The 17,405-nt window shown below is 44.4% G+C and overlaps 1 protein-coding gene across 1 annotated transcript in view; it reads right to left on the bottom strand.

Moving 5' to 3' along the window:
* Positions 1 to 17,405, bottom strand: part of KCNT2 (potassium sodium-activated channel subfamily T member 2) — a 1,660,679-nt gene that overhangs the window by 208,093 nt on the left and 1,435,181 nt on the right. The gene's annotated exons all lie outside the window — the stretch shown is intronic.

The raw sequence follows: 17,405 nt of genomic DNA, 5'->3' as shown, positions 1-17,405 counted from the left end.
ATGCCTCCTTGAAGAAATGGTTTGTTAAAATATTATTTCTTTTACAATGTGTTGTGCTTCTTTTTATCTGAATTTCTTCATTATTCATTCCATATTTGTTATATCACTAATATTTTTTTCTGTTCTCTTACTGGTGATTATCATATGTTGCTATTTTCGAAATGTATGATTCTTATTCTTTCAACATGTTTTTGTTGAGCTTTTAACCTGTTATTATTGTAAATTCTTTGAATAACTTTCACGTTCAACTTTAAAAAAAAGACATTAGACATGCCTATTCTGGCTCACCTGGGTCCCGACTCCAAGCTCACACTCTCTGTGTATGTTGGGGGTGGCGGGCAGCTTTTTTTCAGCAAACCTGACATGCACACTAGAGCACTCACTCCACCAGCGCAGTTAGGAAGCCAGGGGCATCACAGCCATAGCCGCCCAGCCTCTTAATGAGCACTGAGTGCACCTGCCCAATCCAATCCTGGTGCTGCTCTCATGCGGTGTGGTAACATAACCAGGGCCAGACTGGCCATAGTGGGCACCAGGCATTTCCCCGGTGGGCCACCAGGTCGGGGCCAGTTTTGGACTCCTGGAGGGCCGTTTTTGTAACAGAGGGCCCGTTTTGCAACATAGCTGTAATATCAGCCCCTGGAACAAAAGCAGCTGCAATGTTTTCCACGTGTAGCGCCCCCCACCACACCTGCGGCTGGCCTGACTCAATTGCCAGGGCCAGTTTGCGTTCCCAGTCCGGCCCTGAACATAACGCAGCAAGGGAGCTGGGCCGGATTGGCTCTGGTGTAGTGACCCTGGATTGGGAAGCACGGAGGAAGCATGATCAATCACTGTATGACTTTATCATGAAGTCTTTAGGTGATTAGGCATTTCTGCTCTTGTGCTCTATTCCCTCTTTGTGCACATTTCTACCAGTAACGGCATTGCACATGAGGGAGCAATGCAGACAAGACCCCTCCTCCCATCACCTCGTGAGACACCTCGCAGTCTTCAAATGTCCCACACACGGCCCGGCCGAATTTACAAGCACACTCTTAGTCAAAGCAGAGAGTGGGCCACGGTGTAAAAAAATAAATAAAAGGTAAAAATCGTTTTTTTTGTTAATTGTTTATGGTTATGCTTCTTACTTAAGTGTTTCGATGTTATGCCGCCCTCACCAGTGTTCGACTATGTGGTGTTGGTTAACACTCTTAGTGTACTTTAACAGTGCTAACTATAAATTGTGTGTGACTGGGTTTGAGTCTGCATTGGCTCAACCTCCAGTGATCCTGGGCAAATCGCATAATCAAAATCTCCCTGTGGCAAAAAAATAAATGAATATGTTGTTGTGTAACGTAACAGGTGCTCATGTAAGCTTCTCCAGTACCGTCTCACACCCAGGCATGAAAAGTGGCTTTTTATATCGAGCCTGGACAGCGCATCCACAGCTCTGCGATGTATGCTTTATGGACTTAAAGCTCCGCCATCTCTCCACCCATCTTTTTGATTGACTTCTGTTACTGTCCTTACTAAATGGTTGCTTCTGATTCGTTGATAGGCTTGTTAGTTGTTAGTCCCTACTTAGTAACGCCTTGTCTGCCTTTGTAACCTCTCACGAGGACTAGACTTTTTACTTGTGTTGTTATACAGTCTGTTTTATCTACAATCTGTGAGCACTATATTCTTTAATGTCTTTAATCTAGCTGCTTTTGCAGGTATTACAGCCTCATCCTACCCCACCCTGTTTTCATGACAGCATGGCGCCCGATCATGGACACTGCACTTTATCGTTAAAAATGCTCTCTGCACAGCCCAGCACTTCGGCACATGCTATGCTGCCGGACACTGTAGTTCGGGCAACAGAAATGTAAGTAGACAAATTTACAGCTTTCACAATTCGTCTGTTTACTTTTCCGGGCCTATGCTTCACACAGGTGAGAGTTCGCATGTCAACGCACAGCGCAGGACAGAGCGGGAGTCTAAATGGACTGCGCCTGGGAGGGGGGCGCTCTTCATTTCAGCACCCAACTCACATTCACAAACCATTAGATATGATGTGCATGCCTAGTGTAGTGCAGCATGTCTAAAGATAGCATCCTGCTCGGGAGGTGACGTGTTTTAGACACAGTCACCCCATGCCATGTCAAATGCCAGGATACAGCAGAGTAAACAAGGGTAAGCCCCCAGTCACATCCAGTCTTCTGATTTGGCAGTCTGAAATCAGCACGTGATCTTGAAAAAGTCTTCAGATTCCTCATACACATTCTTTGCATATTTCCTGCATACGTTACTGTTTGACTTCAAACACTCTTTTAAAAAAAATTGCATTTAAGTACCCTCGGGACTATTTCGACTGCGAAAAAATTCGAAAATAGCAATCACGTCATTTGAGATGAAGCTGGAAATCATGTGCTCTCACTCCGGGTAAATTACCCAGATGAAAACTTGCACTCTGGATGTGCTCGTGGCAGATTCCAAGATGGCCGCCTGACTCCGGGGCTCCTCACTGCGTCACGAGTGATGGCTTCATTTTTGGCGGTTCTTGAACCGCTTAAATAGTATAATGGGGTGGTTTGGCCAGCGGAACCCCTGCTGAATATGAGGCTGTCCTTAAATGCCTCCTTCTTACTACTGGATGCCTGAAATGTCAAGCAACACTTTAAATTATATTTCGGCCATCATTTTGTTTTTTCCTGACTGGTGAAATCCTCCTCAGCCATAACATTTTATTAGGGTACTATTTTGCTTCTTCATCTTTTTTGGGCTTTGGAACTCTCTCTCGGTCCTTCAGCTACTCCGAGACATAATACCAACGCGGGAGAGGCCGGACTTTGCCTGGAGCTTCAACCCTGCCCATCTTCTATATTACTTTCATTCGCCTAAGAATCTTGATCATAGGCCAGACTCGGCCCTGTGAATTCCCTCTGCGCCCAGTGTACCTATCTGGAGCGCCCTGTCTTGTAACAATTCTACATTACCGTTATAATACTCATCTTAATTTAAGCCCTGATGAAGTTCTCCATGTGAGAACGAAATGCGTTGAAACGAGTGTAATGCTCCTATATCGTATGAACTAATCAATTCAAAATAAAAACTTTTTCAAACTATATACCTACTCTCTGGACTTCATTACCTGACGCACACCCACTCCTCGCATCAAGTTAGAATATGGAACACAGAGGCATCATTTGACGGCTGGTGCCTGGGCTTGTTGCTCCGGACTTCTACTATATATAAAACTAGCGTGAGGTGCAGAAATAACTGTCCGTCATTCAAGTGTCTCTTTTCTTGTATTCTCTCTCTCAGCTCAGTTTGGTTACCTCCAGTTAAGATTAAATCTTACGTCACTGGCATTTTTCCTTTTGTATTAAGGAAAGACTTTATTGAATTCACATGCCTATGATGGGTTTTAATATTTATTTGAATACATGGGCAGAACCAAGCATCTACTATATTCAAATAAAAGGCTCACTGTCAGTTCGCATGTGTCGGGCTCTCCCTCTACAGTGCCCCCTGTAGTTGTACTGCATAATTCAATCAATATGGCTCAATCTAGCTCTTCAAGAACTGCGTCTGTACCCATTACATTCTCTAAGACACAATCACCCTCCTCTACCAACAAAAGACTCAAACAAGACCCTCCCTCTCCACCAATACCAGTTCGGCCTGTATCTTTAGACACTGTATTGGACCTAATACGTTCACTCAGACCATTTATGGAGGAAACCAACACTTGTCTACAAGTCCTGGATACGAAATGGTCTTCACTCAAATCCAGGGTATTCTCAGTTGAATATCATGTCAATGATTTCTAAGATGTCTCTGCAAGGGTTTTATCTTTGGAGACGGATGTTGTACTCTTGAGGAAATCTGCTGAAGACCTTGAAAACTGAAACAGATGCAACAACCTCCATTTATATGGCCTACCAGAGAGCATTGAGGGAGATGACTCTGATGTTTTTTACCTCCTTTCTTCTGAAGCTTTTGGACCTCTCTGTGCAGGTCTCTTTGAATATCCAGCATGCTCACAGATTAGGCCCTTGCCTACATTCCTCATCTGCTCCTTCTACGCCCTGTGGCGCAATCCTCATATTTTTGAAATTTTCTGACCTCCTGCAAGTTTTAATTGTGGCCAAGCTTAAAAAACAGCTTATTGGGTCTGGAGCTAAACTGTTCTTATTCTAAGATGTCTCCACAGTAACTGCTAAATGGCAGAAGGAGTTCCTGGATCTTAGATCAGCTTTATTTACTTAAGGTGCACGTTATAGTTTATTTAATCCTTTTGTTCAAGGTGACTCATAAGAACCGCATCTCCATCTTTGATGATCCTGCAGAACTTGAAAAATTACTTCATACACACTCCAAGGCTTCCATGGATACAGCTGGTCCCTCTTCTTAGATAACTTGACTATTATAACGATGGTCTTTTGAGTACTTTTTGAGAGTTTTAGGATAATTTTTTACCGTAATCCTAAATTTTTTGCTTCCTTCACAGATTACTACTTGTTGGATGTATCTGTTTTAAGTTCTTTGTTCTCTTTTTATTTTCTTTATTACAGAGCATCCAGAATCCTTGCATATTCGCCCCCTGTCCTTGTGTGATCTCCTGACGTGGTATGTCTCCCTTTGTTGGATATGCCGTCTTTATTGTCTGTCACTAGCCATTGTTGGATTCTTTTTTCCCTTTGAAGGTATATATTACAGTTGTCATTCCTTCTTTGACATGTACTTTCTCCTCTTACGCTCTCACTCATACCCCTCTTTATTTCCTATTTTCTTTCTCTAATTTCTGCTTCATCGGTCTCACTGTTTTTCTCACCCTTTATTCCACCTTCTTCACTATTCTACTCATCTCTTTTTTATCGTTGATGATCGTGTTGTCCTATATGTACTTCAATTTCTCTACATTCAACGTTATATCTTGGAATGTTTTATTAACCCTATAAAAACGCAGATAATTTTATCCCATTTGGCTTCATACAATCCAGACTTAGTCTTATTGCAAGAAATCCACTTGACGGAGTCAGAAGCATTGAAACTCAAGTAGAATTGTGTAGGTTTAGTATTAGTCTCCTACGAACACAAAAAAAAAATGGGGTGATTACTTTATGCCATAAAAAGTTTAAATGTTCTGTTATTTCTCAGGAATCTGATTCGGAAGGTAGATGGTTATTAGTTAAATTGCTTATTAACAATATTTATTTAACAGTTTTTAATGTTTAAGGTCTAACCCAACTGGATTATTCTTTCTGGCCTAACATTACAAAAAACTGTATTCAAAATAATGTTTTTTTATTCTAGGAGGAGACTGTAACCAGGTTATTGACCTTTTTATAGATCACCGATCCCAAGTCTGTATTATTCCTCACAAGTCCCACAAAAAACTCCAAACTACAATTTCTCAAACACACCTTGTAGATTCCTGGAGACTTTGTAACCCAGAGGCAACATAATTCTCTTTTTTCTCCCCTCCACATGGTTCCCTATACTGTTTGGACTTCATTTAACGAAATATCCACACATAACGCTTCATCTATTCTTCTACGTACAAGCACTAGATATTATGGTGGACGCTATAGAGTTGATAGATTATTAGCTAATGATCTTAAATCTCGGATGGAACGCATGCTGGTAGAATCAAAATTTGCCTAGCTAATGTAACGGTAAATTTCAATTCTATTAAGGACACGGAGGCGAGGATTATGCTTTTCTTTCTCCGCCATTTATTAACAATGCAAAATCACAGCAGCCCAAGAAAAGCTCTTATAGGAACAAAATCATCTTTTTCCAAGAAATTGAGAAAAACACCAAGTATCATAAATTTAGCACAAACGTCTCTGAAACAAACTACAAGTCCCAGTAATCCAACTTGTAAGGACCCGAAGATAGTCCCTTCACAGTGTGCATTATCCCTAGGTAGGAAGTCCCCTCTCTCTGTCCTTCCTCTTTCTTCGCGAATTACGCTTCATCTTCACTGGTCCTGCTTGGCACCGTCATTTCCTAGTGGAAAAACACAACCGCGTCAGCGTTGAACAACAAGATGTATGTCATCAAACAGAAGCAGAGGCAACCTCAGACATGAATCCAACAGTACAGGAAACTGGAAAACCTACGTACTTACTGAGATACGGGTGGGACGTCACATGTGGACGATCTGGGTGGGATAATCCTCGCCTCCGTGTCCTTAATAGAATTGAAACTTACCGTTACACTAGCTAGGCAACTTTCGATTCTATGGCAGGACCGGAGGCTCAGATTATGCTAGTTTAAAGCTTACTCACCACCAAACGGGCAACATCCACCACTGGTTTGAAGTAAAACTTCTTGAAAGTGGACTCTGAGGACCAATCCGCCGCCCGCATCAAATCTTCCAACCGTGCACCCACTGCAAAAGCCTTAGAGGCCATGGCTCCTCTGCCAGAATGAGCTCCGAAACGTTTAGTATCTATGCCTGATTCCTGAATGACCCAGCGCATCCACCTGGCTATCGTGGGGGAAGAGACTGCATGGTGTGGTTTTCGCAAGGCAATCAACAACTGACGCTCGCCCAGAGGGCGGAGATCCCAAGTGATGTCCTCATACGCCTTCAAGCAATGCACTACACACAATTTCGGGACATCCACAAAATCAGGATATGTAACCGTCCTGGAGCCAGATTTCGTGCGACGGCCAATTGTAAAGGTGAAGCCATCAGGCGAAAACACCCGTGCGGACACATCCAGCGCCCGTACATCTGACACTCTGTGGCAGGACACCAAACATAAAAGCATGGCCAATTTGGCCAAAAGTTCCTTCAAAGACAAGTATCTATTAGACTGCCAGGACAGAAACAGGTTCAACACTACATTCACGTCCCAGAGGACGGAATAACGAGGCTCCGGCGGCAAGGACAACCGGATACCCCATAAAAGCCTGTATACAAAAGGATGTTCACCCACAGGAGAACCGTCCACCGGCAGATGCGCAACAGAAATCGCTGAACGCATGGCATTAATCATGCGATATGCCAAACCCGCTGTAGCCAATTCAGCCAGAAAATTTAGATGGGAACCACTCCTGCGACCAAGGGATATAGGCCTCGTCGAAGACACCAGCGTACCCACTTAGTCCAAGCGGATTTGTAGCGCTTCGACATACTGGGAGCCCAGGCCTTTGACAAAAGTCCTTCAGCCGGTCGCAAAAGCCCTGGGAGCGACCAGCGTCCCCTGAAAGCCTCCATACCATGAGGTGGAGAGAACCCTGCACGAGGAGGTGATGAGGCTCCTGATCCGGGCTGAGAAGCAGGTGAGGAAACTGGGGGAGTAGGATTGGAGAATCCCAAGAAAGTTCCAGAAGAACTGGAAACCACACTTGAGACCTCCAGAGCGGTGTCACTAGGACCAGCTCCCCCCCTTGGCGGCGAAGCTGAGCCGCCGCCCGTGTCACCATGGAGAAGGGAGGAAATGTATAAGGAGACTCCCGGCTCCAGTCCTGAAGAAATGCGTCCGTGGCTACCGCCGCCGGATCCAGTCTCCAACTGAAGAATCTCCAAAGTTGATGGTCCAATCAAGACTCAAAGAGGTTTATCGAAAAAGGACCCCAAAGGCTGTTCAGCCATTGAAAAACCTGAACATCCAGTTTCCACTGACTGAAATCCCGAAGATATCTGGAGTGCCAGTCCGCTACCTGATTGGACTGGCCCGGCAAGTACTCCGCTTGCACTGACACATGATTGTCCAGGCAATAGGTCCAAAACTCCTTCGCTAGGTTTGCCAGCGCACGAGACTGAGGACCTCCCAGATGATTGACATAACGCACGGCTGAAACATTGTCCATCTTCAGCAGGACGCACGACTGCACTGAATCCCTGGTCCAGCAACGTACGGCAAAGGACCCCGCCAAAAGTTCCAGACAGTTGATGTGCAACTTCTGCTCTTCCGGCGACCAGGCGCCGCCTGTGGAAAAATCTCCGCAGCGTGCGCCCCAACCGACCCTGCTGGCATCGGATTCGATAACCAGATCTGGGACTGAACCAAAAATCGCCTGACCATTCCAGGCCTCCATGTGTGAAAGCCACCACGTCATCTCCTCCTTCGCCTCTTCCGAGAGAGGAACCACTTGATCGTAGGACAAACCCCTGCGCAAGTGAAAGGCTTTGAGGTGCTGGAGGGCCCTGTAATGAAGGGGCCCTGGAAAAATAGCCTGAATTGACGACGACAGAAGGCCAACCACTCTGGCGATCTGCCTCAAGGACGTGTGGGACCTCCCCACCGTCTGTCGCAACACAAGCCGGATCTTGGACAACTTTCGAGCCGGCAGACTGAGGTTGGCCTCGACAGAATCTATGACGAAACCTAAGAACTCTATCCGCTGAGAGGGAATGAGAACCGACTTGGCCTCGTTGATAATGAACCCCAGACTCTGCAGAAGTGACACTGCCAGTTGCAACTGTACCCGCAACCTCTGAGGGCATTGATCCAGAAGCAAAATGTCGTCCAAGTAGACGATGAGTCGAATGCCTTGGCCGCGCAAAAACTCCACCACCGGATGCAACACTTTCGTGAAGCACCAGGGAGCGGAAGACAGACCGAAAGGCAGGGCCACAAACTCGAACACCTGTCCTTTCCAGACAAACTGTAGAAACCGGCGGTGCGGGGAATGAATGGGTACTACCAGATAAGCGTCCTTTAAATCCAACCCCACCAACCAATCCCGTGAAAGAAGGATATCGCGTAAAAGATGGATCCCTTCCATCTTGAAGTGGCGATACACCAGCCACCCGTTGAACTCCCTGAGATTGATAACTGGACGACGGCCTCCGCCGGGCTTGTCCACAAGAAATAGGTTGCTGATGAACCCCGAGGGATGACGTGTTGAACGACGAATGGGCCCTTTGCGAAGCAGTTCCGCGACCTCTTCGTCTATCAACAACGCATCGGACTCTGAGAACACCATTGGAGGTGGGGCACTCACCTGAAAAGGCTGATCGTAGAATTCGATATGGAACCTGCGGATGGTTTGTAACACCCACGCGTCCGCGGTAAGATGTGCCCACGCCCGCCAGAAGGCCGCTAAGCGGCCGCCAATGCGAACCTGTTCCGCAGGAAGCACACTCACCGGTAGCGGGGTTGTTTCCGGTATTTTTTCTGTAGCCTCGACCTCCAAAGCGCTGTCCTCTTGTGGGATAGAAGTTTGTATAGTTGGCAGATGTATCATACTGCCCTCGTCCGGAGCCTTGCCCTCTGTTGCCGGCTTTCTGCCCGCCACGGCCGGTCGCACGGCCCCTGCTGCGACCAGCCCCGGAGGAAAAACGCTGCTGGAAGACGCGCTTAATGCTGGATTGCGCTTTATCCACTGAGGTAAAGGTTGAGACAAACTTGCCCAACTCCTTAATAAAGGGCTCCCCAAAGAGACCTCCCTGGGCAACAGCACCTGCCTCCGAAGAGGCCAAATCCCCCAGCTTCGGGTCAAGCTTAATTAAAAAGGATCTTCGGTGCTCCGTCGATAGGGCGCAGTTGGCGTTACCCAAGAAAATAATCACCCTCTGCGCCCAATTTGACAGCACCTCCGGGGAAATAGTGGCACCCGTGACCTTGGCCTCCTCCGCCATATCAAGGATTTTGGTGATAGGACCCACAGCGTCCAGCAACTTATCCTGACAAGACCGCCAAGAACGGTCTATGCCCTTGCGCGGGTCCTTCATGAACTTTGCCAAAAAGGTCGCCATCTTGGCATCAAGGTCTGGTGTCATGGCCACTTTGCCTTCTAAAGACGTCTAGGGCATTCCCCCCGTAAACATCCCCTGGCCTCCTTTTCTAGTGGCTTGCGCAGCCTGCTCGCAACGAACTTGGCCACCTTGTCGCCCGGGGCCCACGCAGCTGACTGCGGATGAATTATCTCATCCGGGTCCAGCATGCCCGAGCTATCCCGAGGCAATTCAGCAACCGAGCCCGAAGGTCGCCAGGAACGCTCAGACTCACCATCCTCATCCGAATCCGGGGAATCCCTGTCAGGCGAGGAAGGGGCAACCTCAGAAGGCGCCACCGGGACAGGGGCAGAGGGCTGCTCCACGGGGGGCGAGGACGCCTTAGCCAAGAAAGCGTCACGAAGGCGCTCGAAGGCGCCCTTATCCACCCCTTGGGCACCCTCCGAAGACCCTTCTCTGCAAGGTTTCTTCGGGGCTGGGGGGCCCTCCCCTGAAGGGCCTGGGAGGTCAGCGCGAGCTAACTTGGCGCACTCCTCCACAATGCGCGCCGAAAGGCGGTCCTCCATAGGGCCAACCACCTCAGTCACACACTGGTAAATGGAGCTATCAACCGCTTGATAGAACTCATCATCATTAAGGTATGAATGGGACTCCTCATAGTATTCATCCTCCATGACCAAAGCCACCCTGGGAGCTAACACTACTGTTATCGCTAACTAGAGACCCCCAATGGGTTCACAACACTGCCCCAATGGAGTGGAGGTTAACAGGATTTTAGACAGACCAAAGGACTGCACAGCTTTTGGGCATCAGGGACTGACAGCAATTAGGGCGCATCCAGACCCCACACAGCGCGCTGACCCACCGCAAGGGACCAGGCCTGCCCCCCCCACAGCGCGCTACCACACCAGGAGCTATGGAGTGCTGAAACCGGCAAAACCGGAATAAACACGGTAGAACCGCAATACAGACCCTTTGAAGGGCGTTCAAATGTGACAAAAGGATCACTTAAGTGAGGGCTACAGAACCAGACAACACCGGGCATATGTGAGGGGACACGAGGGCAAGGCTCCGCGTTCGTTGGTCTCCTCAGCGTGGCTCCTCTGAGGAGAAACCGCGCTGAAGACCAACGAGACGCCGCAGTGTCCTCTAGCGGCCAATACACGCCGCGCAGCAAATTGGGAATAAAAGTCGCGAAAGAAGCGGAAAACCGCTCCCGCGACGCACTCGGGGCTCTTGAAAAGGCAAAAGCTGTAATAGCACACCAACAGAACCCCAAAATACACACAGTAAACCCCCCCTGAGGCAGAAACACTACATCACCCCAGGAGTAAAAGATAAACACTTAACTGGCTGCGTAAGCAGCGAAGAAAGAGGGAGGACAGAGAGAGGGGACTTCCTATCTAGGGATAATGGACACTGTGAAGGGACTATCCTCGGGTCCTTACAAGTTGGATTACTGGGACTTGTAGTTTGTTTCAGAGACGTTTGTGCTAAATTTATGATACTTGGTGTTTTTCTCAAGTTTCTTGGAAAAAGATAATTTTGTTCCTATGAAAGCTTTTCTTGGGCTGCTGTGATTTTGCATTGTTAATAAATGGCCGAGAAAGAAAAGCATAATCCGAGCCTCCGGTCCTGCCATAGAATCTATCCACACATCAAACAGAGCACTTCGTTTCAAAGATCAAGATATCTTAGAAGAATTCATGGAATTTATAAAACTCCAAAGTCTTTCTTTTCTACTACTAGTATTAATGCCTATTTTAACCAAATTCCTTCCCCCTCTCATGAGGATCTTGACTTAACATCACTAGAATCTGATGGGTTCAATTCAGGAGCGGTATCAATCTTTAAGTCTTCTTAAAAAAGATAAAGCTCTGGACCCTGATGGCTTACGGCAGATTTTTATTTGCACTTATCAAATCTCCTCCTCTGAAAAGTCCTGCAACTCTTTCAATATTTTTTTATTATGGGTAAAACAGAAGGCACCTTTTTAGAAGCTCCTATCTGTCTAATTGACAAAGATGGTCATGATCCTAAACATTGTAAGAACTATTGTCCTATTTCTCTGGTGAATGTTGACTATTAAATTTTTGCCAAACTGTTTGCTCTTTGTTTTGACCCTCTTCTACCAAAACGAATTGGCCTAGAGCAATATGGTTTCGTTAAATGTAGACTAACCTGCAATAAATAATGCCTATTTTTTATTGTTTTGAATAAGGCTCCTACTCTTTCCAATCCTTTAGCCGCTACCACTATTGATGTGGAGAAGGCTTTTAACAGAGTGGATTGGGCCTTCTTATTTAAACATCTCCAGTGGCATGTGTTTGGCTCTAAATTGGTTTCTCTTATTTCCTTGCTTTACTTGGCCCCTAAAGCTTCTGTCACAGTTAACGGTCTCAAATCTCAATTCTTTCCAATGCAACGGGGTGTAGGTCAAGGCTATCCCCTATCTCCTCTTCTATTTATTTTATCACTTGAACCTTTTTTACCCATTATTTGTCAAAGACCTCTTTTTCTGGGTTTATATACGGTGGTCATCATTTGAAGTTTTCCGCCAATGCAGATAATATTTTACTTTTTATATCTCACCCTGAAACCTCTATTCCTCCTCTACTGCAAAATATTTCATTTTTTTCCTCCGTTTCAGGATACAAGATCAATTCTGACAAGCAGAAATTCTTCCTATTACCAAATGTTGTCTCACACAACTTTTTGCCTCTACTGGGTTCCTTTGGAATGGTTCTAAAATCAAACATTTAAACATCTGGTTCTATAACTCTATACTGGAATCAGTTAAAATGAACATGAAAAAGGCTTAAATCATATCTCTAAACCTATCTCTACCTGCAACCCTCTTTTTCTCTCTTGGTGGGGTCCTCTCGACTCCATTCAAATGATGATCACTCCTTTTTTATTATATATTCTTTCTATGATTCCTGTCAATATTCCATCTATCTATTTTATTTTTAATCGACTTTCACCTCTCTAAGGGGCCCCATTTGTATGGCGGGCTGACTTTGTCTGCCCGCCATACCCGCGGGAAACAGGAATGGCCGCTGGGGGTGTGGCGGTCCTGCACTCCCAATTAGTATGCGCCCGCCACACTGACAGACGCATGGAGCATCTGCAACATTGTGTCAGCCGGTGCAGAGAGCACCGCCCGACACAATGCAACAGAGGCATGTTGTGCGTTTCAATGCACAACGTGACAGGCACTGCGGGGTACCGGCAACGTTGTTCATTGAAAGGGTACCCCCCATGTGCACCGCCGACCCCCCGGCGTCCCTGACGGCCCGGAGCAGGCCCCCGCAAGCAGACTGCGCATGCCCATTGCCGCCACAGAAAGGCATGTTTCCGCTCACATTCTAATATGGCTGGCGGTGTCTAACAGACACCGCCACCATATTGAACCCTTTTCCGCCCGGTCGACTTGTCGACCGGGAGGAAAAGCGGTGGACGGTCTTTCCGTCCACCGCGGACCCCTAGCCATTGTAATATGGCGGGGGGTCTTTGCAGTAAGGATGGCAGGCGGAATCCCGCCCACCATCCTAATGGAGCCCTAAGTTCTTATGGAATAACAAGAAATCCAGAATTTCCCTATCACATCTTTGGAAACTCAAATCTAATGGTGGAGTGAATTTTCCTGACTTCGGGTTTTACCATAAGACCTTTTTTCTTAGACTTGCTTCCACTTGGATTCTCATTGATTCCTCCCCTTCTACTCCTTTATGAGTACATGTTGAATGATCCTTACTGGCACCTTTTTCCATAAAAGAAATCCTGGCCTTTACTAAAAAAGTTAATGTCACCTCTCTTCCACTTTTTAGGCACACATGCTCCTTATTAAGACCTCATTGTCAGTTTAAAATTGCTTCTAGGGAATCCTTCTTGTGCTCCCCTCTTTGGCAAAATCATCTCATTACCATCAATATTAGACCCCTTTATTGGTAGACTTAAGGGAATCGTTTGGGTCCAAGATATGTTTGATGGCTTGTCTCCTCGCTTCTTTCCTCCTTTTCAGGAAACTTTAAAATGTCCTCATTCATTTTGACATAAATTCTCTACTCTTATGGGAATTATTTTGGATGTTTTTTATTCTCTTCCTTCTAATGAGTCTGTTTCAGCAGGAGATCCACTTCTCAGAATAATAGCAACACTTCCCAAAACTTCCTGTTTTATAAATACTTTCGGGCCCCAAATTCCGACTGTCCTAAATCTAAAGTGGAACTTGCCTAAGAGGTGGATCCGGGTTGTATTTGGAGCATCGAGTTCTGGGGCTAGATCTTTCAAAATTTCTAGATCTGCCTCCACCACTCAATCTATGTTTTTTCTTTATCATAGTGTATACTTTTCTCCTCTATCCATGGCTAACTTCACAGAAATGGATATCAAGATTTGCTGATCTTGTGATTGTCCCTTGGCAGATTTGATTCACCTTTTGTTCACCTACACTCTGGAGGAATATTTGGTCTTGTATTTCAATTATATTTAATTTACACAACTCCCTATGAAATATTACTCATTTTACAGGTAGCTTATCAGATTCGTTGGGATTGCCTTTCCATGATAGGGGTTTATTTGACTTAATGTTGGCGTTAGCTTTTTAGCAAATTTCCTTAAACTGGAAATGTTGAATTAAATAATGTTAAGTCCTGGTGGAACAGTGTCTGTTATTATCACAGATTGGATGTTGCATTTTCCTCCTCTTTTAAACCATTTGTGAATAGAGATTTATTTTGGTCACCATCAACCAATTATTTGAATAAGATTACAACATAACATATCTTACGCAACCGTTCAGAAAATGTTTTGAATTGTTAACATCTCTGCTTTTTCCCCTTTTAATATCTTTCATTATTGAACTGTTCTCTTTTTTGATTATTCTAAAGGTTTCTTTACCTTTTAGTATATTTTTATAATGTTACTCGATCTTCTGCTACAGATTTATATTGTGATCCCTTTCCACCGTGCTACTTCCCTCCTGTGATTTTGTCCAAAATGAAAATAACTTTCTACTCTGTTTTACAGCCTACTATTATTTGTACTAGTTCACAGTTAATATGTCAAAAGTTTGGCTTATTCTCTTGTATTTGTTTTTAATTCAATAAAGCTTATCAAGCATTAAAAAAAACCTTGAACCCTGGTCATTTCTTTTCTAATGCATGTAGTAAGTGATAGTTCATTCATGCTTGTAAAATCTTGGCTGGCAACAAAAAATTATCTGAGATGTTGAAATTATGAATGTACAAAAACGTAAACAAAGCTTCAGATATGCTGTCAAGGATAAGAAGGCTCAAAACATCTGGAAAGTGTCATCTCCAGGCTGGGTAGGCACTTCATGTCTGAATGGATGACTGTCAGGCCGAGCTGAGCACACTGCTTTTCTCAGCTGGGCATAAAAAGAAGTCTGCAGGAAACCAAATCGATAAATCAGGAGGTGGCCCCACAAACATGGATTTTTTTTAACACAAATGTGAGGGCCTTTGATGCTGGTCTCTGTCTATTGCAAGAGGAGAGCAGAGATGTTATTTGAATTGGTATGCAATCCCCAAAACAGTAATGCATACAACAAACGAACCTCACAACTTACTAATGTACAAGTACACATATATCACTTACAGCGAAGTGGTGGCCACTTCAGACACAGAGCACACCAAACAGAGCTTTATTTTAAATTGACAACATTAACTTTGCTTTTGGAAGGCCCTTCAAAGCAGAGGAGAGAATCCATGAAGGAGAGGACCTGGAAGGGTGGCATTCAGGCTAGTTTCTTTTTAGTTAATGTTAAGAGTTGTCCTCATTATTGGCAGGGTGCATGAAAAGTATATAAAGTCATATTCAAAATTGCTTAATTTTTTTGTAATGTGTTGTACTGTTAGCATTGAGGGTCTGCAGTGACCCCACTTAACCTCCATAAAGAGGTATTCCTATTTAATGTTCTTTCTAAACAGAGATTTAGTTTTTACTCTTTACTAGAAGTTCGAGTCAGGCACAAGCCTAGCTCTGGCTCAGCTAGAGGCTCTGTTAGGTTCCATGTGTCTTCTTAGGCAAATATTTTATTTCACCAAAATTCTTTTTACTTCATTATCATGAATGAAAGAAATCACTTAAAAAAAATATGTGTGATCTGGTTGCTCGTTGTACAATATGATCACTTTTAATAGTGCAGTGCTACAATGTGCCCTAATAATGTCAAAGCGTCAACGTGTCATAGAAATACAATTTATAAAAAACTTTTAAGAGACTTTATCATACTTTACATCGTTTGTTGTGTGATTTACACAACAGATATGTTCACAGTTTGGCTTGTGCGTGGGCTCTGAGATCCGAGCCAACTCTCCCTGTTAATTTGTTGTCTGTCCTATATACTAATGCAGCGCTAAGAGGAATGTCTTATGACTCATGTACAACTGCCTTTGTTACATCACTAGATGGGCCGAGTTGGTCCTGCTATACCTGACCTAGTGAAGTGAATGATAAAGGGCAAAATGGTAGCGTGATGCACTTAGTCCAACCAAATGCAGCAGGTAAGTCATTATATACCTAGAAAAGCCAAGGCATACTGGCACATATCAAGAATACTTGAACATGTCGTCAGTGTCCTTTCAAAACCTCTAGATTTCAAGATAATTAATGTGGCAGTTGGGCTCCAAAGTGAACATTTTGTTTTAATGTTTTACAAAATGTTTGCAGCAGAAAATCCTTGAAGTAGGCTGTGCTCTCTAGGTTTGTGTGCTTGCTTATTCAAATTTGAAAAGGGTATTTACGTGTCACCACTTTCAAGGTTCACCAGCTACCACTGCTTAAAACAAGCATAGGCAAAGCCATAAGGTCACTCCTCTCAGAGATCGCATGACTTTGTAAACTTTTTTTAGCCGTATTGTACAGCAGCGCTGGCTTCAGTGCCAGCATGGATTAAAGTAAACATAAAAACAGTGCTAAGAATTGGTCAACATTGGCTGTGCCATAGAGCTTTTTTTCTTTACTTTCAGCCACGTTGCAACATGGCTAAGAAACATTGGCAAAGCCAAAAGATGTCACATAGTTGAGACCTATTGGCTTTTTCAATGCTTCTCATTCGTCTCTTCCTTTCTGATAGTTCCCTTTTTCTAGCCTGATGACTCATGAAAAATATTTTCTGTTTCTCCACTAGATTCAAATGTATTTTTATTGATGATGTTCCATGGACAGTTTTATTAAACAGACTGACAAGCGTTGACTTTGCAAAGACACATAACAAAATAATGCACCTTACAACGATAAGATAAGCTAATGGAAATCAACAATGTTTCTTAAAATAATCTATAAGAAGTAAATTGGAAAATTAGAAATACATACTATGTACTACAGCTAACTACCACATTCACAAATCAAACTGTAGAGGATAATTCATCTCTCATATTTCATAAAGCAATAGTAGGGAGAAACAAGCATTTGCAATGTTATTGGTCTCACCTTTAGGACCTTGTATGTATTTAGCTATGCAGCACATTAGCCTGGGTGCTGAAACATCTATTGTTCTTTAACATGGAGGAAAGTAAGCACCAAACTGCGTGACATGCCAGGCATGGGAACACATAGAGAGACATGGAGAGAAATATTGCCTTTCAGCAGGAAATGGTATAGTCCAAAGCTGTTTTTAATATAAAATCAGGGCCTTCAGTGGTCATTTCACTGAAAATTCAAGATTTGAAAAAAATATTATTGTGCTCGTGGAAGACAATTTCTTTGGACT

The sequence above is a fragment of the Lissotriton helveticus genome, chromosome 1_1, assembly GCF_964261635.1.
Source record: "Lissotriton helveticus chromosome 1_1, aLisHel1.1, whole genome shotgun sequence".
NCBI lineage: Eukaryota > Metazoa > Chordata > Amphibia > Caudata > Salamandridae > Lissotriton > Lissotriton helveticus.
Note: the sequence above shows the minus strand (reverse complement) of the source record. Positions and strands in the feature narration are given on the sequence as shown.